The following is a 25,805-nucleotide window of genomic DNA, read 5'->3' on the forward strand; positions in this document are numbered from 1 at the left end:
GCAAAGCCATCAGGTACAATCCGGTTACAATGCAAGTCTATGGGGATAAACCGGATGCGGTACCGGATCCGATTTACCCGTTTTTTTCCGGATTGTACCTGATGGCAAAAACCTGATGTGTGAAAGTAGCCTATTCACATGTGACCACAACAAAACGTCCGCCGCGTCCTGCGCTTTCTCCGCCGCCTGCGCCCGGAGGGTGGAATTGAACCACTCTGTCCCTAGACAGCTACAGGTTTGAAGCCTGCACCCCAGACCACTGAGGATCATCCGGGCGGGGAACATGGCGGCAGCGCTGCTATATAACGGCCTCCAGCCCGGAGAGGCTGAGCTTAGGGAGACCTCAGTGTGGCGCGTCCCGTTATCTCCATCTTATTCCGTCACACAGAGAGCTACGTGACTGCAGGCGATAGCAATGACTGAGAATCGGTATAGCGACCGGAGAAACGAGGGAAAACGAAGCGTGGGGCATATGCAAATGACCGCAATGCATGCTGGTTCGTAGGGAACCACTGTGTGGGCGGGGACGGCTGATGACGTAGCTGCTCATAGCCCGCAGGTCCTGCTGAGATGCTCTGCAGACAATGGACGGCAGTGGCGAAAAGCTCTGCAGCAGGATAGGGTCAGGCCGTGAGTCAGAGAGAGCGTCAGAGGAGGTGACGGAGAGAGGGGGCGACGGTGGCGAGCGGGGGGCTACACACCGCCGGCTAATAATAGCCCGAGCTATAAATAGCCCTGGAGATGACGTGTGATGACGGCGCGCAGCCTGCTGGGAAACTGGGCCATAGCAACCGACCTGCTGCAGCCTCCCATAGCAACTGCATAAAATCACCCACAGCAACCGGAGAGAGCAATGCCAGTCACCCATAGCAACCGACCTGCTGCAGCCTCCCATAGCAACTGCATAAAATCACCCACAGCAACCAGAGAGCAATGCCAGTCACCCATAGCAACCAACCTGCTGCAGCCTCCCATAGCAACCGCATAAAATCACCCACAGCAACCAGAGAGAGCAATGCCAGAGTCACCCAAAGCAACCGAACTGCTGCAGCCTCCCATAGCAACCACGTAAAATCACCCACAGCAACCAGAGAGCAATGCCAGTCACCCATAGCAACCAACCTGCTGCAGCCTCCCATAGCAACCACGTAAAATCACCCACAGCAACCAGAGAGCAATGCCAGAGTCACCCAAAGCAACCGACCTGCTGCAGCCTCCCATAGCAACCACGTAATATCACCCACAGCAACCAGAGAGCAATGCCAGTCACCCACAGCAACCGACCTGCTGCAGCCTCCCATAGCAACCGCATAAAATCACCCACAGCAACCAACCTGCTGCAGCCTCCCATAGCAACCACATAAAATCACCCAAAGCAACCAACCTGCTGCAGCCTCCCATAGCAACCGCATAAAATTACTCACATCAACCGGAGAGAGCAATGCCAGCCACCCATAGCAACCGATCTGCTGCAGCCTCCCATAGCAACCGCATAAAATTACTCACATCAACCGGAGAGAGCAATGCCAGAGTCACCCATAGCAACCGACCTGCTGCAGCCTCCCATAGCAACCGCATAAAATCACCCACAGCAACCAGAGAGCAATGCCAGAGTCACCCAAAGCAACCAACCTGCTGCAGCCTCCCATAGCAACCACATAAAATCACCCACAGCAACCAGAGAGCAATGCCAGAGTCACCCATAGCAACCGACCTGCTGCAGCCTCTCATAGCAACCGCATAAAATCACCCACAGCAACCAGAGAGCAATGTCAGAGTCACCCATAGCAACCGACCTGCTGCAGCCTCCCATAGCAACCGCATAAAATCACCCACAGCAACCAGAGAGCAATGCCAGTCACCCATAGAAACCAACCTGCTGCAGCCTCCAATAGCAACCGCATTAAATCACCCACAGCAACCAGAGAGCAATGCCAGTCACCCATAGCAACCAACCTGCTGCAGCCTCCAATAGCAACCGCATAAAATTACTCACATCAACCGGAGAGAGCAATGCCAGCCACCCATAGCAACCGATCTGCTGCAGCCTCCCATAGCAACCGCATAAAATTACTCACATCAACCGGAGAGAGCAATGCCAGAGTCACCCATAGCAACCGACCTGCTGCAGCCTCCCATAGCAACCGCATAAAATCACCCACAGCAACCAGAGAGCAATGCCAGAGTCACCCAAAGCAACCAACCTGCTGCAGCCTCCCATAGCAACCACATAAAATCACCCACAGCAACCAGAGAGCAATGCCAGAGTCACCCATAGCAACCGACCTGCTGCAGCCTCTCATAGCAACCGCATAAAATCACCCACAGCAACCAGAGAGCAATGTCAGAGTCACCCATAGCAACCGACCTGCTGCAGCCTCCCATAGCAACCACGTAAAATCACCCACAGCAACCAGAGAGCAATGCCAGTCACCCATAGCAACCAACCTGCTGCAGCCTCCCATAGCAACCGCGTAAAATTACCCACAGCAACCAGACAGCAATGCCAGAGTCACCCAAAGCAACCGACCTGCTGCAGCCTCCCGTAGCAACCACGTAAAATCACCCACAGCAACCAGAGAGCAATGCCAGAGTCACCCATAGCAACCGACCTGCTGCAGCCTCCCATAGCAACCACGTAAAATCACCCACAGCAACCAGAGGGCAATGCAGCAGCCAGGGTCACTTATGTGGCCAACCGCTACTCGGATGCCTCTGCGCTGTGCCAGTCATTGCACTGGCTGCCCATATATCACAGGATCTAATTCAAACGGCTTGTTGTCACCCACAAAGCTCTCCACAGTGCGGCACCCCCTACATCTCCACCCTCCTCTCTGTCTATCACCACAAAGCTCTCCACAGTGCGGCACCCCCTACATCTCCACCCTCCTCTCTGTCTATCATCCCACCCGTTCTCTACGCTCTGCAAATGACTTTCGACTAACATCCACGCTAATTCGAACCTCCCACTCCCGCATCCAAGACTTCCTCCGAGCTGCACCAAACCTCTGGAACGCTCTACCCCAAGAAGTTAGGACAAATCACAACTTACTCAGCTTCAGACGCACCCTAAAAATGCATCTTTTTAGGGTGGCCTATCACACGGCACCCAAATGCATCTCAAGGCTCTGGCCAACTGATCCAGGCAGCCATTATCTATCCCCCATCTCCTTGAGATGGCTGGACTGTCATTGTAAATAAGCACTTGTACCTTGTCCCCCCCCCCATCTTATTGTAGCCTGTAAGCTCTCACAAGCAGGGTTGCCTTTTTTCCCTTTAAATATTGTATTTTCTATAACTGTTACTCATTTGTATATGATCCTCCTGAATTGTAAAGCGCTGCGGAATATGTTGGCGCTATAGAAATAAAGATTATTATTATTAATAATGCCAAAGTCATCCATAGCAAGCGACCTGCTGCAGCCTCCCATAGCAACCACGTAAAATCACCCATAGCAACCAGAGAGAGCAATGCCAGAGTCACCCATGGCGAATAGAAAGTCACCTATAGCAACGACCTGCTGTAGCCTGCCATAGCAACCGCATAAAATCACCCACAGCAACCACAGGGCAATGCGAGCGTCACCCATAGCAACAGGAATCACCCAAAGCAACCGACCTGCTGCAGCCTCCCATAGCAACCGTGTAAAATCACCCACAGCAACCAGAGAGAGCAATGCCAGAGTCACCCATAGCAACCGACCTGCTGCAGCCACCAATAGCAACCACGTGAAATCACCCACAGCAACCAGAGAGGGCAATACCAGAGTCATCCATAGCAGTCGACCTGCTGCAGCCTCCCATAGCAACGTAAAATCATCTATAGCAGCTGTAGAGAGCAACCTGCAAATCACCCATACTGACAGGAGAGTCACCTATAGGAACAAAATCCCCCACATCAACCAGAAAGGGCAACGCAAAAGTCACCCACAGCAGTCTCCTATAGGAATGTAAAATCATCTATAGCTGAAGAGGGCAAACTACAAATCACACATAGCGACAGGAGTCACCTATAGCAACAACCTGCTGCAGCCTCCCATAGTAACCACGTAAAATCACCCACAGCAACCAGAGAGGGCAACGTGAGAGTCACCCATAGCAGCTGACCTGCTGCAGCCTCCCATAGCAACGTAAAATCATCTATAGCAGCTGCAGAGAGAGCAACCTGCAAATCACCCATAGCGACAAGTCACCTATAGCAACAACATGCTGCAGCAACCCATAGCAACCAGAGATAGTAACCTATAGGAACCAGATAGCAACCCATAGTGATGGGAGAGTTACCCATAGCAACCAGTATCCTGCAGCCACCTATAGCAACCACATAAAATCACCTATACCAACCAGAAAGCAACGAGAGTCAGCAATAGCAACCATTTTGCTGCAGCCACCCATAGCAAATGCATAAAGTCACCCATAGCAACCAGATAGAGTAACCCATAGCAACGGGAGTCACCCATAGTAACCGATCTGCTGCAGTCACCCATAGCAACTGCGTAAAATCATCCATAGCAACCTGAGAGAGCAACAGGAGAGTCACCTACAGCAACTGAACTTCTGCATTCACCCATAGCAAGTAACCAGCTGCAGTCATCCGCAGCAACTGTAAAATCACCTACAGCAACGGCATAAAATCACCCATAGCAACATACCTGCTGCAGTTACCTATAGAAACTGCATAAAGTAACCAAAAGCAACCAGAGATAACCAGAGTGCAACCAATAGTAACTGCAGTCAGCCTCTAGCAACTGCAGTTTCGCCCATAGCAACTGACCAGTGGCACAACCCCTTCAGCACATGGTAATACCAACCTGTAGTGTAACCCTTAGTAACCAGGCTGCGATGACGTCACAGCTGTTCTATTATAATCCGCTGCTGTGTAGTGTCCAGAGGTGCGAGGTCTATAGGTGATGATAATGCGGGCTCCGCAGGCAATAGGAGCACCGTGCCTTTAACTGAAGCCACACCTCCAGTCCTGTGCCCAGCCCCCCAGGCAGACCCAGATTTTGTTGCTAGGAAACATAAATAAAGACAAGCGGAACGTCGTGACGTTGGTCTTAACGTTGTTCCCACGGCAACAGGAGGAGTGTTTACCTGAGAACACGTGGGAGCAGCAGAGACCGCAGATCCCGCAGGATGGGACAGACGAGATCCTCAGAGAGTGGCCCCGGGGAAAAGAGCAGACAACACAGACATAGAGAGTGGCCCCGGGGAAAAGAGCAGACTGCACAGACATAGAGAGTGGCCCCGGGAACAGAGAGCAGACTGCACAGACATAGAGAGTGGCCCCGGGAACAGAGAGCAGACTGCACAGACATAGAGAGTGGCCCCGGGAACAGAGAGCAGACTGCACAGACATAGAGAGTGGCCCCGGGGAAAAGAGCAGACAGCACAGACATAGAGAGTGGCCCCGGGGAAAAGAGCAGACTGCACAGACATAGAGAGTGGCCCCGGGGAAAAGAGCAGACTGCACAGACATAGAGAGTGGCCCCGGGGAAAAGAGCAGACTGCACAGACATAGAGAGTGACCCCGGGGAAAAGAGCAGACTGCACAGACATAGAGAGTGGCCCCGGGGAAAAGAGCAGACTGCACAGACATAGAGAGTGACCCCGGGGAAAAGAGCAGACTGCACAGACATAGAGAGTGGCCCCGGGGAAAAGAGCAGACTGCACAGACATAGAGAGTGACCCCGGGGAAAAGAGCAGACTGCACAGACATAGAGAGTGGCCCCGGGGAAAAGAGCAGACTGCACAGACATAGAGAGTGACCCCGGGGAAAAGAGCAGACTGCACAGACATAGAGAGTGGCCCCGGGGCAAAGAGCAGACTGCACAGACATAGAGAATGGCCCCGGGGAAAAGAGCAGACAACACAGACATAGAGAGTGGCCCCGGGGAAAAGAGCAGACTGCACAGACATAGAGAGTGACCCCGGGGAAAAGAGCAGACTGCACAGACATAGAGAGTGGCCCCGGGGCAAAGAGCAGACTGCACAGACATAGAGAGTGACCCCGGGGAAAAGAGCAGACTGCACAGACATAGAGAGTGGCCCCGGGGAAAAGAGCAGACAACACAGACATAGAGAGTGACCCCGGGGAAAAGAGCAGACGGCACAGACATAGAGAGTGGCCCCGGGGAAAAGAGCAGACAGCACAGACATAGAGAGTGACCCCGGGGAAAAGAGCAGACGGCACAGACATAGAGAGTGGCCCCGGGGAAAAGAGCAGACAACACAGACATAGAGAGTGGCCCCGGGGAAAAGAGCAGACAACACAGACATAGAGAGTGGCCCCGGGGAAAAGAGCAGACTGCACAGACATAGAGAGTGGCCCCGGGAACAGAGAGCAGACTGCACAGACATAGAGAGTGGCCCCGGGGCAAAGAGCAGACAACACAGACATAGAGAGTGGCCCCGGGGAAAAGAGCAGACTGCACAGACATAGAGAGTGACCCCGGGGCAAAGAGCAGACAGCACAGACATAGAGAGTGGCCCCGGGGAAAAGAGCAGACTGCACAGACATAGAGAGTGACCCCGGGGAAAAGAGCAGACAACATAGACATAGAGGGTGGCCCCGGGGAAAAGAGCAGACTGCACAGACATAGAGAGTGGCCCCGGGGAAAAGAGCAGACTGCACAGACATAGAGAGTGACCCCGGGGAAAAGAGCAGACTGCACAGACATAGAGAGTGGCCCCGGGGAAAAGAGCAGACTGCACAGACATAGAGAGTGGCCCCGGGGAAAAGAGCAGACTGCACAGACATAGAGAGTGGCCCCGGGGAAAAGAGCAGACTGCACAGACATAGAGAGTGACCCCGGGGAAAAGAGCAGACTGCACAGACATAGAGAGTGGCCCCGGGGAAAAGAGCAGACTGCACAGACATAGAGAGTGGCCCCGGGAATAGAGAGCAGACTGCACAGACATAGAGAGTGGCCCCGGGGCAAAGAGCAGACAGCACAGACATAGAGAGTGGCCCCGGGGAAAAGAGCAGACTGCACAGACATAGAGAGTGGCCCCGGGGAAAAGAGCAGACGGCACAGACATAGAGAGTGGCCCCGGGGAAAAGAGCAGACTGCACAGACATAGAGAGTGGCCCCGGGGAAAAGAGCAGACTGCACAGACATAGAGAGTGGCCCCGGGGCAAAGAGCAGACAGCACAGACATAGAGAGTGGCCCCGGGGAAAAGAGCAGACTGCACAGACATAGAGAGTGGCCCCGGGGCAAAGAGCAGACTGCACAGACATAGAGAGTGGCCCCGGGAACAGAGAGCAGACTGCACAGACATAGAGAGTGGCCCCGGGGAAAAGAGCACACTGCACAGACATAGAGAGTGGCCCCGGGAACAGAGAGAAGACTGCACAGACATAGAGAGTGGCCCCGGGAAAAAGAGCAGACAACACAGACATAGAGAGTGGCCCCGGGGAAAAGAGCAGACTGCACAGACATAGAGAGTGGCCCCGGGAACAGAGAGCAGACTGCACAGACATAGAGAGTGGCCCCGGGGAAAAGAGCAGACAACACAGACATAGTGGCCCCGGGAACAGAGAGCAGACAACACAGACATAGAGAGTGGCCCCGGGGAAAAGAGCAGACGGCACAGACATAGAGAGTGGCCCCGGGGAAAAGAGCAGACTGCACAGACATAGAGAGTGGCCCCGGGGAAAAGAGCAGACTGCACAGACATAGAGAGTGGCCCCGGGGCAAAGAGCAGACAGCACAGACATAGAGAGTGGCCCCGGGGAAAAGAGCAGACTGCACAGACATAGAGAGTGGCCCCGGGGCAAAGAGCAGACTGCACAGACATAGAGAGTGGCCCCGGGAACAGAGAGCAGACTGCACAGACATAGAGAGTGGCCCCGGGGAAAAGAGCAGACTGCACAGACATAGAGAGTGGCCCCGGGAACAGAGAGCAGACTGCACAGACATAGAGAGTGGCCCCGGGGAAAAGAGCAGACAACACAGACATAGAGAGTGGCCCCGGGGAAAAGAGCAGACTGCACAGACATAGAGAGTGGCCCCGGGAACAGAGAGCAGACTGCACAGACATAGAGAGTGGCCCCGGGGAAAAGAGCAGACAACACAGACATAGAGAGTGGCCCCGGGAACAGAGAGCAGACAACACAGACATAGAGAGTGGCCCCGGGGCAAAGAGCAGACAACACAGACATAGAGAGTGGCCCCGGGAATAGAGAGCAGACTGCACAGACATAGAGAGTGGCCCCGGGGCAAAGAGCAGACAGCACAGACATAGAGAGTGGCCCCGGGGCAAAGAGCAGACAGCACAGACATAGAGAGTGGCCCCGGGAACAGAGAGCAGACAACACAGACATAGAGAGTGGCCCCTGGGAAAAGAGCAGACTGCACAGACATAGAGAGTGGCCCCGGGAACAGAGAGCAGACTGCACAGACATAGAGAGTGGCCCCGGGGCAAAGAGCAGACTGCACAGACATAGAGAGTGGCCCCGGGAACAGAGAGCAGACTGCACAGACATAGAGAGTGGCCCCTGGGAAAAGAGCAGACGGCACAGACATAGAGAGTGGCCCCGGGAACAGAGAGCAGACAACACAGACATAGAGAGTGGCCCCTGGGAAAAGAGCAGACTGCACAGACATAGAGAGTGGCCCCGGGAATAGAGAGCAGACTGCACAGACATAGAGAGTGGCCCCGGGGCAAAGAGCAGACAGCACAGACATAGAGAGTGGCCCCGGGGCAAAGAGCAGACTGCACAGACATAGAGAGTGGCCCCGGGAACAGAGAGCAGACTGCACAGACATAGAGAGTGGCCCCGGGGCAAAGAGCAGACTGCACAGACATAGAGAGTGGCCCCGGGAACAGAGAGCAGACTGCACAGACATAGAGAGTGGCCCCGGGGCAAAGAGCAGACAACACAGACATAGAGAGTGGCCCCGGGAATAGAGAGCAGACTGCACAGACATAGAGAGTGGCCCCGGGGCAAAGAGCAGACTGCACAGACATAGAGAGTGGCCCCAGGAACAGAGAGCAGACTGCACAGACATAGAGAGTGGCCCCGGGGCAAAGAGCAGACTGCACAGACATAGAGAGTGGCCCCGGGAACAGAGAGCAGACTGCACAGACATAGAGAGTGGCCCCGGGGAAAAGAGCAGACAACACAGACATAGAGAGTGGCCCCGGGAACAGAGAGCAGACAACACAGACATAAAGAGTGGCCCCGGGGAAAAGAGCAGACAACACAGACATAGAGAGTGGCCCCGGGGAAAAGAGCAGACTGCACAGACATAGAGAGTGGCCCCGGGAACAGAGAGCAGACAACACAGACATAGAGAGTGGCCCCGGGAATAGAGAGCAGACTGCACAGACATAGAGAGTGGCCCCGGGGCAAAGAGCAGACTGCACAGACAGAGAGTGGCCCCGGGAACAGAGAGCAGACTGCACAGACATAGAGAGTGGCCCCGGGGAAAAGAGCAGACAACACAGACATAGAGAGTGGCCCCGGGAATAGAGAGCAGACTGCACAGACATAGAGAGTGGCCCCGGGGCAAAGAGCAGACAGCACAGACATAGAGAGTGGCCCCGGGGCAAAGAGCAGACGGCACAGACATAGAGAGTGGCCCCGGGGCAAAGAGCAGACTGCACAGACATAGAGAGTGGCCCCGGGAACAGAGAGCAGACTGCACAGACATAGAGAGTGGCCCCGGGGCAAAGAGCAGACTGCACAGACATAGAGAGTGGCCCCGGGAACAGAGAGCAGACTGCACAGACATAGAGAGTGGCCCCGGGGAAAAGAGCAGACAACACAGACATAGAGAGTGGCCCCGGGAACAGAGAGCAGACAACACAGACATAAAGAGTGGCCCCGGGGCAAAGAGCAGACAACACAGACATAGAGAGTGGCCCAGGGGAAAAGAGCAGACTGCACAGACATAGAGAGTGGCCCCGGGAACAGAGAGCAGACAACACAGACATAGAGAGTGGCCCCGGGAATAGAGAGCAGACTGCACAGACATAGAGAGTGGCCCCGGGAACAGAGAGCAGACTGCACAGACATAGAGAGTGGCCCCGGGGAAAAGAGCAGACAACACAGACATAGAGAGTGGCCCCGGGAACAGAGAGCAGACAACACAGACATAGAGAGTGGCCCCGGGGCAAAGAGCAGACTGCACAGACAGAGAGTGGCCCCGGGAACAGAGAGCAGACTGCACAGACATAGAGAGTGGCCCCGGGGAAAAGAGCAGACAACACAGACATAGAGAGTGGCCCCGGGAACAGAGAGCAGACAACACAGACATAGAGAGTGGCCCCGGGGCAAAGAGCAGACTGCACAGACATAGAGAGTGGCCCCGGGGAAAAGAGCAGACAGCACAGACATAGAGAGTGGCCCCGGGGAAAAGAGCAGACAGCACAGACATAGAGAGTGGCCCCGGGAACAGAGAGCAGACAACACAGACATAGAGAGTGGCCCCGGGGAAAAGAGCAGACAACACAGACATAGAGAGTGGCCCCGTGGCAAAGAGCAGACAACACAGACATAGAGAGTGGCCCCGGGGAAAAGAGCAGACGGCACAGACATAGAGAGTGGCCCCGGGGCAAAGAGCAGACGGCACAGACATAGAGAGTGGCCCCGGGGAAAAGAGCAGACGGCACAGACATAGAGAGTGGCCCCGGGGAAAAGAGCAGACGGCACAGACATAGAGAGTGGCCCCGGGGCAAAGAGCAGACGGCACAGACATAGAGAGTGGCCCCGGGGAAAAGAGCAGACGGCACAGACATAGAGAGTGGCCCCGGGGAAAAGAGCAGACAGCACAGACATAGAGAGTGGCCCCGGGGAAAAGAGCAGACAGCACAGACATAGAGAGTGGCCCCGGGAACAGAGAGCAGACTGCACAGACATAGAGAGTGGCCCCGGGGAAAAGAGCAGACAACACAGACATAGAGAGTGGCCCCGGGAACAGAGAGCAGACTGCACAGACATAGAGAGTGGCCCCGGGGAAAAGAGCAGACAACACAGACATAGAGAGTAGCCCCGGGGAAAAGAGCAGACGGCACAGACATAGAGAGTGGCCCCGGGGCAAAGAGCAGACGGCACAGACATAGAGAGTGGCCCCGGGGCAAAGAGCAGACGACACAGACATAGAGAGTGGCCCCGGGGAAAAGAGCAGACAGCACAGACATAGAGAGTGGCCCCGGGGAAAAGAGCAGACGGCACAGACATAAAGAGTGGCCCCGGGGAAAAGAGCAGACGGCACAGACATAGAGAGTGGCCCCGGGGAAAAGAGCAGACAACACAGACATAGAGAGTGGCCCCGGAGAAAAGAGCAGACAACACAGACATAGAGAGTAGCCCCGGGGAAAAGAGCAGACAACACAGACATAGAGAGTGGCCCCGGGGCAAAGAGCAGACAACACAGACATGGAGAGTGGCCCCGGGGAAAAGAGCAGACAACACAGACATAGAGAGTAGCCCCGGGGCAAAGAGCAGACGGCACAGACATAGAGAGTAGCCCCGGGGCAAAGAGCAGACGGCACAGACATAGAGAGTGGCCCCGGGGAAAAGAGCAGACAGCACAGACATAGAGAGTGGCCCCGGGGAAAAGAGCAGACAACACAGACATAGAGAGTGGCCCCGGGCACGAGAGAGCAGACTGCACAGACATAGAGAGTGGCCCCGGGGAAAAGAGCAGACTGCACAGACATAGAGAGTGGCCCCGGGCACAGAGAGCAGACAGCACAGACATAAAGAGTGGCCCGGGGAAAAGAGCAGACTGCACAGACATAGAGAGTGGCCCCGGGGAAAAGAGCAGACTGCACAGACATAGAGAGTGGCCCCGGGGAAAAGAGCAGACAACACAGACATAGAGAGTGGCCCCGGGAACAGAGAGCAGACTGCACAGACATAGAGAGTGGCCCCGGGGCAAAGAGCAGACTGCACAGACATAGAGAGTGGCCCCGGGGCAAAGAGCAGACTGCACAGACATAGAGAGTGGCCCCGGGCGCGGAGAGCAGATGGCACAGACATAGAGTAGCTCTGGGCGCGGCATCGAACAGAAACCCCTTATCAAAACTAATAATGCACCCTTTTAAATCAAATAATGACATGACTGCTCCCTATACGCAGTATGATGGTCCTCACAGCTCCCTATACACTGTATGATAGTCCTCACAGCTCCCTATACACTGTATGATGGTCCTCACAGCTCCCTATACACTGTATGATGGTCCTCACAGCTCCCTATACACTGTATGATGGTCCTCACAGCTCTCTATACACTGTATGATGGTCCTCACAGCTCCCTATACACTGTATGATGGTCCTCACAGCTCCCTATACACTGTATGATGGTCCTCACAGCTCCCTATACACTGTATGATAGTCCTCACAGCTCCCTATACACTGTATGATGGTCCTCACAGCTCCCTATACACTGTATGATGGTCCTCACAGCTCCCTATACACTGTATGATGGTCCTCACAGCTCCCTATACACTGTATGATGGTCCTCACAGCTCCCTATACACTGTATGATGGTCCTCACAGCTCGCTATACACTGTATGATGGTCCCCACAGCTCCCTATACACTGTATGATGGTCCTCACAGCTCCCTATACACTGTATGATGGTCCTCACAGCTCCCTATACACTGTATGATGGTCCTCACAGCTCCCTATACACTGTATGATGGTCCTCACAGCTCCCTATACACTGTATGATGGTCCTCACAGCTCCCTATACACTGTATGATGGTCCTCACAGCTCCCTATACACTGTATGATGGTCCTCACTGCTCCCTATACACTGTATGATAGTCCTCACTGCTCCCTATACACTGTATGATGGTCCTCACAGCTCCCTATACACTGTATGATGGTCCTCACAGCTCCCTATACACTGTATGATGGTCCTCACAGCTCCCTATACACTGTATGATAGTCCTCACTGCTCCCTATACACTGTATGATAGTCCTCACTGCTCCCTATACACTGTATGATGGTCCTCACTGCTCCCTATACACTGTATGATAGTCCTCACAGCTCCCTATACACTGTATGATAGTCCTCACAGCTCCCTATACACTGTATGATGGTCCTCACAGCTCCCTATACACTGTATGATGGTCCTCACAGCTCCCTATACACTGTATGATGGTCCTCACAGCTCCCTATACACTGTATGATAGTCCTCACAGCTCCCTATACACTGTATGATGGTCCTCACAGCTCCCTATACACTGTATGATGGTCCTCACAGCTCCCTATACACTGTATGATGGTCCTCACAGCTCCCTATACACTGTATGATAGTCCTCACAGCTCCCTATACACTGTATGATGGTCCTCACAGCTCCCTATACACTGTATGATAGTCCTCACAGCTCCCTATACACTGTATGATGGTCCTCACAGCTCCCTATACACTGTATGATGGTCTTCACAGCTCCCTATACACTGTATGATGGTCCTCACATCTCCCTATACACTGTATGATGGTCTCCACAGCTCCCTATACACTGTATGATAGTCCTCACAGCTCCCTATACACTGTATGATAGTCCTCACAGCTCCCTATACACTGTATGATAGTCCTCACAGCTCCCTATACACTGTATGATGGTCCTCACAGCTCCCTATACACTGTATGATGGTCCTCACAGCTCCCTATACACTGTATGATGGTCCTCACAGCTCCCTATACACTGTATGATGGTCCTCACAGCTCCCTATACACTGTATGATGGTCCTCACAGCTCCCTATACACTGTATGATGGTCCTCACAGCTCCCTATACACAGTATGATGGTCTGCACAGCTCCCTATACACTGTATGATAGTCCTCACAGCTCCCTATACACTGTATGATGGTCCTCACAGCTCCCTATACACTGTATGATGGTCCTCACAGCTCCCTATACACTGTATGATGGTCCTCACAGCTCCCTATACACTGTATGATAGTCCTCACAGCTCCCTATACACTGTATGATAGTCCTCACAGCTCCCTATACACTGTATGATGGTCTTCACAGCTCCCTATACACTGTATGATGGTCCTCACAGCTCCCTATACACTGTATGATAGTCCTCACAGCTCCCTATACACTGTATGATAGTCCTCACAGCTCCCTATACACTGTATGATGGTCTTCACAGCTCCCTATACACTGTATGATGGTCCTCACAGCTCCCTATACACTGTATGATGGTCTGCACAGCTCCCTATACACTGTATGATGGTCCTCACAGCTCCCTATACACTGTATGATGGTCCTCACAGCTCTCTATACACTGTATGATGGTCCTCACAGCTCCCTATACACTGTATGATGGTCCTCACAGCTCCCTATACACTGTATGATGGTCCTCACAGCTCCCTATACACTGTATGATGGTCCTCACAGCTCCCTATACACTGTATGATAGTCCTCACAGCTCCCTATACACTGTATGATGGTCCTCACAGCTCCCTATACACTGTATGATAGTCCTCACAGCTCCCTATACACTGTATGATAGTCCTCACAGCTCCCCATACACTGTATGATGGTCCTCACAGCTCCCTATACACTGTATGATAGTCCTCACAGCTCTCTATACACTGTATGATGGTCCTCACAGCTCCCTATACACTGTATGATGGTCCTCACAGCTCCCTATACACTGTATGATGGTCTGCACAGACCATTATATACTTGGCCCACACCCCTTATATCCTGTATTTTGGTCCCCACAACCTCATATAATGTTTTATGTCCTTACTTCTCCTTATCTATACTATGATGGCCCCCACACCCTCTTATATACTTAAGGCCTCACTTCTGCTGATATACAGTTTAACCCCTTCACAAACTTGCGATTTTCCTTTTTTTGCACTTTCGTTTTTTCCTCCCCTTCTTCCAAGCGCCATAACCCCACATGGCTATACGAGGGCTTGTTTTTTGCAGGACAAGATGTACTTTAGAGTGATTAATTTTACCATGTGATACTCTGTATAGCGGGGATAACACTCTAAATGTGATTAAATTGCAAAAAAAAGTGCAATTCCACAATTGTTTTATTTTTGTTTTTTTATTTTGTTTTTTTATTTTATATTTACCATGTTGACTACTATTATGCAGATACCAAACGTATAGTTTTTTTTTATTCAGTCGGTAAAAAAAATTGTAAATTTGTGGGAAAAATGTCTTTCTGGTATCACCATTTTCTGTGACCGGTAACATTTTCATTTTTCGGGATATTGGGCTGTGAGGGCTTATTTTTTGCGTCCTGAGCTGACGGTTTTACTGTTACCATTTTGGGGTAGATATTATGTTCTGATTGCTTTTATTGCAACGTTGCAGTGATCAAAAAAACCATAATCCTGGCATTTTGATTTTTTGTCTCGTTACGCCGTTTAGTAATGGGATTTTTTGATAGATCAGATCTTTATTTTATTGTTTTAATTTTAATGGGGTAAGAGGAGGATGTTTTAAAATTTTGTGTTTTAATTTTTTTTCATATTTTTAAAAACTTTGTTTTTCTATAGGAGATTTAAAGCTGTGATCGTCTGTGCTACACATAGCAATATATCAGCATCAGCACCGCGATGAAGAGCAGAAATCATAATCTCCTATGAACATCAGCAATGGGCCAGCGTTCACAGTAGATTCGTAATGACAGACATCGTGTTCATTAGCAGACCCCCAGCTGTCACAGCAAGCCAGTGATTACATTGTTGGACACCGATGGGCAGGAGGAATGGCGGACCATCCTGCTGGTGCGTGTTCTGTTCCGCTGCCAGAGATTGATAGCGAGATTTACCTGGTTAACAGCCGTATCCAGGGCTCTAATCCCCCCGCGGCTGTTAGAGGCACTTGATGGCTGATTATGTCAGCCATCATGTGCGGGAAAATATGAGGACTTGGTGTGCGAGTCCGCATCAAAGGCAGAGATACAACGTTTGCCATACCTGTACATCAAAAGTCATGAACCATGGAATCAATGGTGCTCTATAAATAAATAATAATAATAATAATAATGAAGGGGTTAATGGCCCCACACTTCCCCCTATATATAGTATGATGGCCTCCACAACCTTTTATATACATTATTATGGCCCCCATGTCTTTATTTAGCATGATGGCCCCCACAACCCCATATACTTTATTATGGGCCTGACTTTCCCATATATATATATATATATATATAGTCTGACGGCCCCACAACCCTATATACTTTATTATGGCCCCCACGTCTTTCTCTATTTAGTATGATGGCTGCTACAACCTCTTATATACTTTATTATGGGCATCACTTTACCATATATATATATATATATATATATATATATATATATATATATATATGTTTAGTATGTTGGCTCCCACAACCTTTTATATACTTTATTATGGGCCCCACTTCCCCCTATATATAGTATGATGGCCCCACAACCTCTTATATACTTTATTATGGCACCCACGTCCCCCTATATATAGTATGGCTCCACAACCTCTTATATACTTTATTATGGGCCCCACTTCCTCCTATATATGTGTCCTGCTGTGACACTCCCCACATATCCCCACCCCTGCAGTGATACTCCCCACATAACCCCACCCCTGCAGTGACACTCCCCACATATCCCCACCCATGCGGTGACACTCCCCACATAACCCCACCCCTGCAGTGACACTTCTCACATAACCCCACCCATGCGGTGACACTCCCCACATAACCCCACCCCTGCAGTGACACTCCCCACATATCCCCACCCCTGCAGTGACACTCCCCACATAACCCCACCCATGCGGTGACACTCCCCACATAACCCCACCCCTGCTGTGATACATTTCCAGCATAGCCCTGCCCCTGCTATAGTAACATTCTCGTTAACTATAAAAATTTCATAACAATTGCATAAAATGTAAAGAGAATGATTCCTCCCGCACAGGCGCCATTTTTCTGTAGTCTTTGCTGTGTCCCCGGCAGTCTGCTGTGACACGAGTGTGGAAATCTCTCCCGACTCCTCGTGTACATGAACGGTCGGTGAATCTGGCATCGGTTTATCTAGTCGGAGAATAGAAGATGAAAGTATTTACATTCCCCCCGGTCACATGAGAGGGTCAGCCAGTCCCGCAATACTCCCTGCTTCCTCCAGCTTTAATGTGTACAGAAGCAAATGTAATCTGCAGTGATTTCATTATTACTAGAGGAATCGTCCCCTTCTGTGATATTGATGAAGTATGACCGGTGGTCCATCTCTGAGCGTTGTAAGTCTCACACCCGGTCCCCGCTGATACGCTGTTCTCAGTGAGGTGGACCACAGTTGCATACACTGTAGGGGCCGCTCCCGGGTCCTGCAGATCCCCCCCTGATCACTGTCCCAGCAGAGGACGGCATCACCTCCACACCACAGGGGATAACTTGCTTCTCCTCTTCTGCAGATTTCCAACCTCCGAGCTGTATAATCCTTAATGCTGATTGGATGGAGCAGATCAAGAGACGTGAATTTGGGTAATGAGGGGGTGTGGCCTCAGGAGACCCCCACCCTTATCAAGGGGTACAGAATTATTACGAGATTGTGCTCTTCAGGCAAAATGGGCCACAAAAAGACATTTCTCTGAGTCTGAGAAGTCACAAATTGTTCCCCATCTACAGAGGACGCAGCTCCTGGCACTGCTCAGATATCGGGGTCATCACAGAGCCAGCAAAAGGTGAGGAGGCTGAGCCCGGCCACCACTGAGCAAGGCACAGAAGTACAAGGTGTTCAGTGCTCAGAGTAACGGACAAGGTGAGGAGGCTGAGTCCAACCACCACTGAGCAAGACAGAGAAGTACAAAGTGCTCAGAGTAACAGCCAAGGTGAGGCGACCGAGCCCGACCACCACTGAGCAAGATACAAGGTATTCAGTGTTCAGAGTACTGGACAAGGTGAGGAGGCTGAGCCTGACCACCACTGAGCAAGATACAAGGTGTTCAGAGTAATGGACAAGGTGAGGAGATCAAGCCCGACCACCACTGAGCAAGACACAGAAGTACAAGGTGTTCAGTGCTCAGACACACGGCCGAGGTGAGGAGGCTGAGTCCAACCACCACTGAGCAAAACAGAGAAGAGAGATATCAGGACTGAGCTAAGAAATATCTGAGGATGGATTGTTTACAGGTTTTATGCACTGATGACATGGAAGTGAAAATGGATCAGAATCACCTCCCAAACCTGCCGATGATTTGAAGACACTTTCTTCCACCTGTAGAGCAGGAACTGACACGCCCTCGGGGTCTCAAGGGTTACCCGTTACCGGGCCGCAGTTCAGCTTCCGGGACGCCGCGATGGCCAGGCCCGGCTCCGTGACCCCGGCGGTGTCAATAAAAATGGGGATGATGGGAGTAGATGTTCGTGACTCCACCTGTGGTGTGCGGCCAGTATTAGCCGCCGCTGCGGGAAGTCTCTCTCTTCTGGGGCGGATGGTGACGCAGCTCGGGTGTTGCAGCTCTCCACAGGTAGAGCTCAGGCCCCAGGGAGGATGTTGGTGGTAGTAGTCGCCTATGGCGCAGGGTGACGACGTTGGGAGCGCCAGCAATGATGGGACGACACAGAGGGTGCAGTTCAAGCTCTTTACTCACTGAAGTCACCGCCTTTGGACTGCCGGACTCCGCTGTGATGGGCTCCAGCCCATCCCGGATAGTTTGGAGGTGAAGGCTGGTGTTTCTTTCTGTGTGTCCTTTCCAATGGTCTTCCCTCCACCCCAGCTCCTGGGCCGTGGAGCGGGTCACGGGTGCCTGCTGCACTCCCCGCGAACCCTGGGATCCCCCTTCTTCCTAAGAACCTGGTTCGAGCCTCCAGCTCCGGACCACGGGCCCCATCCTGTACTTGTCACTTCTGACTGACGTCTCTTGCTGAGTCCCACCTGGCACAGACCGCTGCCTGGTGCTAACTGAATTGTGTGTGAGCTGGCTCCTAACTTCCCCTGCAGGTGCCCCGCCCCTCGGGTTACTGAACTAGTGAGCAAGTGGACTCATTCCTCATGATGGCCACCCCCCCGTCACCTACCCTAGCCCAGGTCCCAGTGACAGAGCTCCCATGTTTATGTGTTGGATGTGTTGTGGTGGTTTACCGGTGATGACCTCCTCCGTATCCGAGATGAATACTGCACCTCGAGTGAGGTGCAGTACCCTGTGGCGCCTGAAGCCGCAGGGGCGCCACAGAACAAGTTGGCATATGTCAAGAAAACCCCTGATTATTCTGCAGCATCAGTCTCCACTGCTTGGGGCCAGTAACAGTCTTAAAGATGGAGAATGATGACCCGGCTCCATTCTCACAAGACTTAAACCCTCCTAAGAACCTGTGGCCCTTCTTACATGGATGTATCCGGTGAAGGAGAACCGTCCCCTCTCTGAGGAGTGTCTGAGGCGGTGGTTGGGGCGGTCCAAAAATAAAATCATCAACAAATGAAGAAACAGACTCTATGGATGGAGGTTATGGTTGAAGAGAAGAACGACTGTATTACTAGACTGGTCACATATTTTATATGAAATATCAGAAATGCATTTTGTACATTTTGAGCTTTTTTTGTTTTATTTTCATTTTAACAGTTGAGAATAAACGATTGAGATGGAAAATTTATGCTTTTCAATTAGTTACATAATAATTCTGCACACAGAGATATTCTACAAAAGACAAAGCCGCTCTGTGACTTTCATAAATATTCAGCTTTTCGTTTTATTAACCTTTTGGACGGAGAATAGAAGTGGAGATGTTCAATAATAAAATTAATCATCAAACATACAAATTGCCAACAGCCCGACCTTCCACATGGAACCGAGGCCGAGCAACTCAATTATGCACGAAAACATAGGAACCAGGGTGCAGAAAATGGTAGCGGGTCCCTGGACTGAGGAGTGAGATGTGAAATATTCGTATTAAAAGCAATTTGTTCTCGAACAGCTGGAGACCAGCACAAGAATGAGGGTCTGCGGTGACGCAGGTGGAGGGTCCGGCAAGTTTGTGGCTGCATTTCCCCAGATTTAGTTGTGGATTTGGTCAGGATTAATGGTGTCCTCAATGCTGTGAAATCCTGGCAGATACTTATCCATCATGTGATACCATCCGGGAGGTGTTTGATTGGCTGCAAATGTATTCTGCAGCTGGAAAATGACCCCCAACCTCCAGCCAATGTCATTAAGAATGAGGAGTCCTGGAGGTGATGATCCCACAGATCCCTGATCTCACATAATCCAGTCTGGGATCAATAGACAGAAGGATCCGTTCTCCAAGATGTGTTGGAACAATCCCCTGCCGAGCTCCTTCATAAACAGTGAACAAGTGATGAGAAGAAGTGATGGAGGTGACGGGCGGTCACCAAATACTAAGGACGGAGGCGACGGGCGGTCACCGAATACTGAGTACAGAGGCAATGGGCAGTCACCGAATACTGAGGACGGAGGCAATGGACAGTCACCGAATACTGAGTACAGAGGCAATGGACAGTCACCGAATACTGAGTACAGAGGCAATGGACAGTCACCGAATACTGAGTACAGAGGCAATGGACAGTCACCGAATACTGAGTACAGAGGCAATGGACAGTCACCGAATACTGAGGATGGAGGCAACGGGCAGTCACCAAATACTGAGCATGGAGGCGACGGTGGCCACCGAATACTGAGGAGGGAGGCGACAAGCAGTCACCGGATACTGAGTACAGAGGCAATGGGCAGTCACCGAATACTGAGGACGGAGGCAACAGGCGGTCACCAAATACTGAAAATGGAGGCAACGCGCAGTCACCGAATGCTGAGAATGGAAGTGACAAGCAGTCACTGAATACTGAGGATGGAGGAGACGGGTGGTCACTGAATACTGAGGTTGGAGGAGACGGGTGGTCACTGAATACTGAGGTTGGAGGAGACGGGCGGTCACTGAATACTGAGGAGACGGGCGGTCACCGAATACTGAGGACGGAGGAGACGGGCGGTCACTGAATACTGAGGACTGAGGAGACGGGCGGTCACCGAATACTGAGGACAGAAGTGACTGGCGTTCACTGAATACTGAGGACTGAGGAGACGGGCGGTCACCGAATACTGAGGACAGAAGTGACTGGCGTTCACTGAATACTGAGGGGAGTTACATTTCTCTTGTGTTATTAATTGTTAAAAAAAATAAACTATTAGCAGTTCTCTGTGTGAAGCTTGTTACTGCGCAGCATTATGTCCTCACCTGTGTAATATGATTGCACAGTGCTGTGCTGCAGATTACACTCTGATATCAGGGCAGGAGCATTTACAATGAACATTAGGTTATATCAGTGCAATAGAACAATCTGTGCTACCCTATATACAGTGCAGGGACATTTATAATGTACAATTGCAAAAAACGTTGTGACACTGTAAAATGTAAAGAAAACAAAATTTAAATGATTTGGAAATCTCTTTTCTCCATATTTTATTCGCACCAGAGCCCAGAACAGAAGTTGAACTTAGGACATATTTCCATTTCATATGAAAAAAAATAACTCATTTAGAAATTGATGACAGCAACAAATCTGAAAAACTTTGAGATAGGAGTAACAAAAGGCTGAATAATTAAGCGTTTACTTAAACTGCATATAATCAGCTCGTTGGAGAGGCAGAGTCTCCCAGAAGCAAAGATTGTCAGTAATCACCGATCTGTGAACAACCTCGTCTAGAAATTGGACCAATTTCATAGAAATATTCCTCAAAATAAAATTGCAAAGACTTTGAATATTCCTCCATTTCCAGCACATAACATCATCAAAAGACACAGAGATTATGGGGAAATCCATACTCACAAAGAACAACTGTCCGTATTGGATGCTCATGATCTCTAGGCCCTTTGGCCGCACTGCATTAAAAAACGGGCACGATTTGGCCATGTAAGTCACTGTATGGGCTCAGGAATAATTCCAGGATCATTGTCGGTGGACACGCACAATCCACAAATGCAAGTTACTGCTCAATAATAAAGAAGCAGCTGTATATCAGCACAATCCAGGAACTCTAAGGTCTTCACTGGGCCAAAGCTAATTTATAATGGACATAGACAATATGGAAAGCTTCTGTGGTTGAATGAATCAAAATGTGTTGTTTTTTTTTAATGGAAACCCTGTAAGCCGTGTCCTGCAGACGTAAGAGAAAAAGGACCATCCAGCTTGTTATCAGTGGACAGTTCTGCAACTCTGCTGTTATGGGGGAGATTAGTGCCTGTAGCAGGGACATAACGGACGCCATCAGTGCTGAACATTATATAGAGGTGATAGAACGACATCTGCTCCATCCAGACAACATCTATTTCAAGGAAGACCTCCGATATTACAGCCGGACAACGGTAAACTAAATACTGCCTCCATCAGAGTGACGTGGTTCCATGGAAGAAGAGGTCAGGGGATGAACCGGACACTTGTAGACTACATCTTTCACCCATAGAAAATATTTGAGTCATTATGAAATGAATAATCCTGGAAATACCTCAAATTGTGGAGCAACCAGAATCTGACTTCAGACAAGAAAGGGAAAATGATCCTTTCCCAAAACTCCAACAACTGTTTCCTCAGTTCCCCAACATACACAGACTGCTGTAAGAAGAGAGGATGCTGCACATATGTGGACATGGCCTGGGCACAGAGATGGATCCGGCCTGGGTACAATGGTGGATGTGGCCCAGGCACAAAGGTAGACGCAGCCTGGGTACAAAGGTAGATATGGCCTGGGCACTATGGTGGAAGTTTCCCTGGTGTAATGGTGATCGCAGCCAGGACACACTGATGGATGCGGCCTGGGCACAATGGTGGACATGGCTCAGGCACAAAAGAGGGCACAGCCTGGGCACAATCATGGATGCAGCGTGGGCACAATGGGGGACCTGGTCCAAGCACAATAGAGGACACAGCCCAGGAGGCATAATGGTGATCATGGCCTGGACACAATGGTGGATATGGCCCTGGCACAATAGAGAACACAGGCTGGGCACAATCATGGATGTCATCTGGACACAATGGTGGACATGGCCCAAGTACAATAGGGGACACAACCCAGGCATAATGGTGGACACGGCCCAGGCACAATGGTGGACACGGCGCAGGCACAATGGTGGACACGGCCCAGGCACAATGGTGGACACGGCCCAGGCACAATGGTGGACACGGCCCAGGCACAATGGTGGACACGGCCCAGGCACAATGGTGGACACGGCGCAGGCACAATGGTGGACACGGCGCAGGCACAATGGTGGACACAGCCCAGGCACAATGGTGGACACAGCCCAGGCACAATGGTGGACACGGCCCAGGCACAATGGTGGACACGGCGCAGGCACAATGGTGGACACAGCCCAGGCACAATGGTGGACACAGCCCAGGCACAATGGTGGACACAGCCCAGGCACAATGGTGGACACGGCCCAGGCACAATGGTGGACACAGCCCAGGCACAATGGTGGACACGGCCCAGGCACAATGGTGGACACGGCCCAAGCGCAATGGTGGACACGGCCTGGGCACAATGGTGGACATAGCACGGGCACAATGGTGGACATGGCCTGGGCACAATGGTGGACACGGCCTGGGCACAATGGTGGACATAGCACGGGCACAATGGTGGACATGGCCCGGGCACAATGGTGGACACGGCCTCGGGCATGTCTGCATTGCCTTTTTTAGGTGTCATCTTTTTCTAAATAATTTTTCAAACAAAATTAAAATATGTCTACCTGCTTATCTTTTCTATCTTCTGTGTGAATAATATGAAGGGATTTTCAGACCATTGTATTTTTGTTTCCTTTACATTTTACAGCGTCCCAACTTTTTTTTTTTTTTGCAATTGCAGTTGGGGTTGTACATTATAATCTGATATCAGTGCTGAGCTTTACAGAACTGTACAAACGTTTTAGGCAAGTGCATAAAAATGCTGCAACGTAAGAATCTTCAGAAACAGAAGTCTTCATGATTTATTTTTAATAATTAGCAAAATGCAAAGTAAATAAACAAAAGAGACGTAAATATAATCAATGTTCGGTGACCGCACTTTATATTCAAAACTGCATTAATTCCTCCAAATTACATTTACACAAAGTTTTCTGTCTCTCCATAAACTCCACAACATTGAATTTGCAACAACAAAACTGAAAAGTGGTGGAATAATGGAAATTAGGGGATGGAGACATCACTGATCTGCAAATTATTAAAAATCTAAACTTTTTTCAATTCTTCTGGAGTTATTCAGCATCGAGTATGAGCCACGCTGAGAAATTCCCGCACTTTCAGCCTTAGATACAATTTAAACCACAACAAACAACCCCTTCATTATTTTATAAAAAAGTATAAATTTTATTCAGACTAAATCAACAAAGTGAAGGTTAAAAACCAATCTGTTGGTACATAGCTTATGGTCAGAGGAGAGTCCTTGGGCACCTTCCCTATTCTCCCCCTTCCTAATAGTGGGGGTCGGCACCCTAATAAATATCGTTTAGGTGACCCCACTCCACGTTGACTGATCCTAATTGACCCTTTACTGTTCACTAGTAGGTGCTGCTATTCTCAGTGGGGGGCCTTACCAAAATTACAGTGGTTCTCATTCATGCCTCTCACCATACAGTTATGATAGTATCAGTAAAGCCAATATTCCATTGTATTCCATCCAGGGTACAAAATTACTCAAATTCTTTAGGGTGCAGTCATATTACTATGTCACAATTTCATCAATAATTCATCAATATGCCAGCATAATGGCTCATCCTTTGCCGCCTTCGGCGGTTCTCTGCCCGACGCATTTCCCCTCCAGGACTTTCAATCAGATGGAGGTTTCTCAGGGAGATGCCCAACTAAACTACACAGTAACATCAACAATGACCAGGAACTCCACATTGGAGGAGCAATGATACTTAGTAGTTGGATTTAAGAAGTAGGCACTATTCTATCTTGCCCTTACAGGCAGATGCCTACCAGCTCTCATAAAGCCTCTTACACATAACAACTGAGGATTCCTCATTGAAGGATTGTTTTAAGTCCCAGTTTTGTCTGGATATAATTCCACCATATATATGATTCCAAGTGTTTGGACAGCCCCTGAGGAACCTCCATCTGATTGAAAGTCCTGGAGGGGAAACGCGTCGGGCAGAGAACCGCCGAAGGCGGCAAAGGATGAGCTATTATGCTGGCATATTGATGAATTATTGATGAAATTGTGACATAGTAATATGACTGCACCCTAAAGAATTTGAGTAATTTTGTACCCTGGATGGAATACAATGGAATATTGGCTTTACTGATACTATCATAACTGTATAGTGAGAGGCATGAATGAGAACCACTGTAATTTTGGTAAGGCCCCCCACTGAGAATAGCAGCACCTACTAGTGAACAGTAAAGGGTCAATTAGGATCAGTCAACATGGAGTGGGGGCACCTAAACAATATTTATTAGGGTGCCGACCCCCACTATTAGGAAGGGGGAGAATAGGGAAGGTGCCCAAGGACTCTCCTCTGACCATAAGCTATGTACCAACAGATTGGTTTTTAACCTTCACTTTGTTGATTTAGTCTGAATAAAATTTATACTTTTTTATAAAATAATGAAGGGGTTGTTTGTTGTGGTTTAAATTGTCTATTTACCCCTATCAAAAAAGAGAAAAAACACTTTTTTGAGGTTTTGTTAGCCTTAGATACTACCAATAAAGTTATTAATGGTCGTCTGAGGAATGTTCCCAGGATTATGTTCTGGTGCGGGATTATGTCCGGTAACCGGACCCCACTAGTCTTCGTTCCAGATAAAATGACAGCTCAGCATCACATTGATTTGTTGGTGGACCCATTTCTCCAAAACTTGCTTGGAGCCATATTTC

At 50.3% G+C, this 25,805-nt stretch overlaps 1 non-coding gene across 1 annotated transcript; it reads right to left on the minus strand.

The window, feature by feature from the left end:
- Positions 1-189: 189 nt before the first annotated feature.
- Positions 190-276, minus strand: TRNASTOP-UCA (transfer RNA opal suppressor (anticodon UCA)). Its single transcript has one exon. It is a non-coding gene; the product is annotated as a tRNA-Sec (tRNA).
- Between the last annotated feature and the right edge of the window lie 25,529 nt (positions 277-25,805).

Source organism: Anomaloglossus baeobatrachus, chromosome 9 (genome assembly GCF_048569485.1).
Source record: "Anomaloglossus baeobatrachus isolate aAnoBae1 chromosome 9, aAnoBae1.hap1, whole genome shotgun sequence".
NCBI lineage: Eukaryota > Metazoa > Chordata > Amphibia > Anura > Aromobatidae > Anomaloglossus > Anomaloglossus baeobatrachus.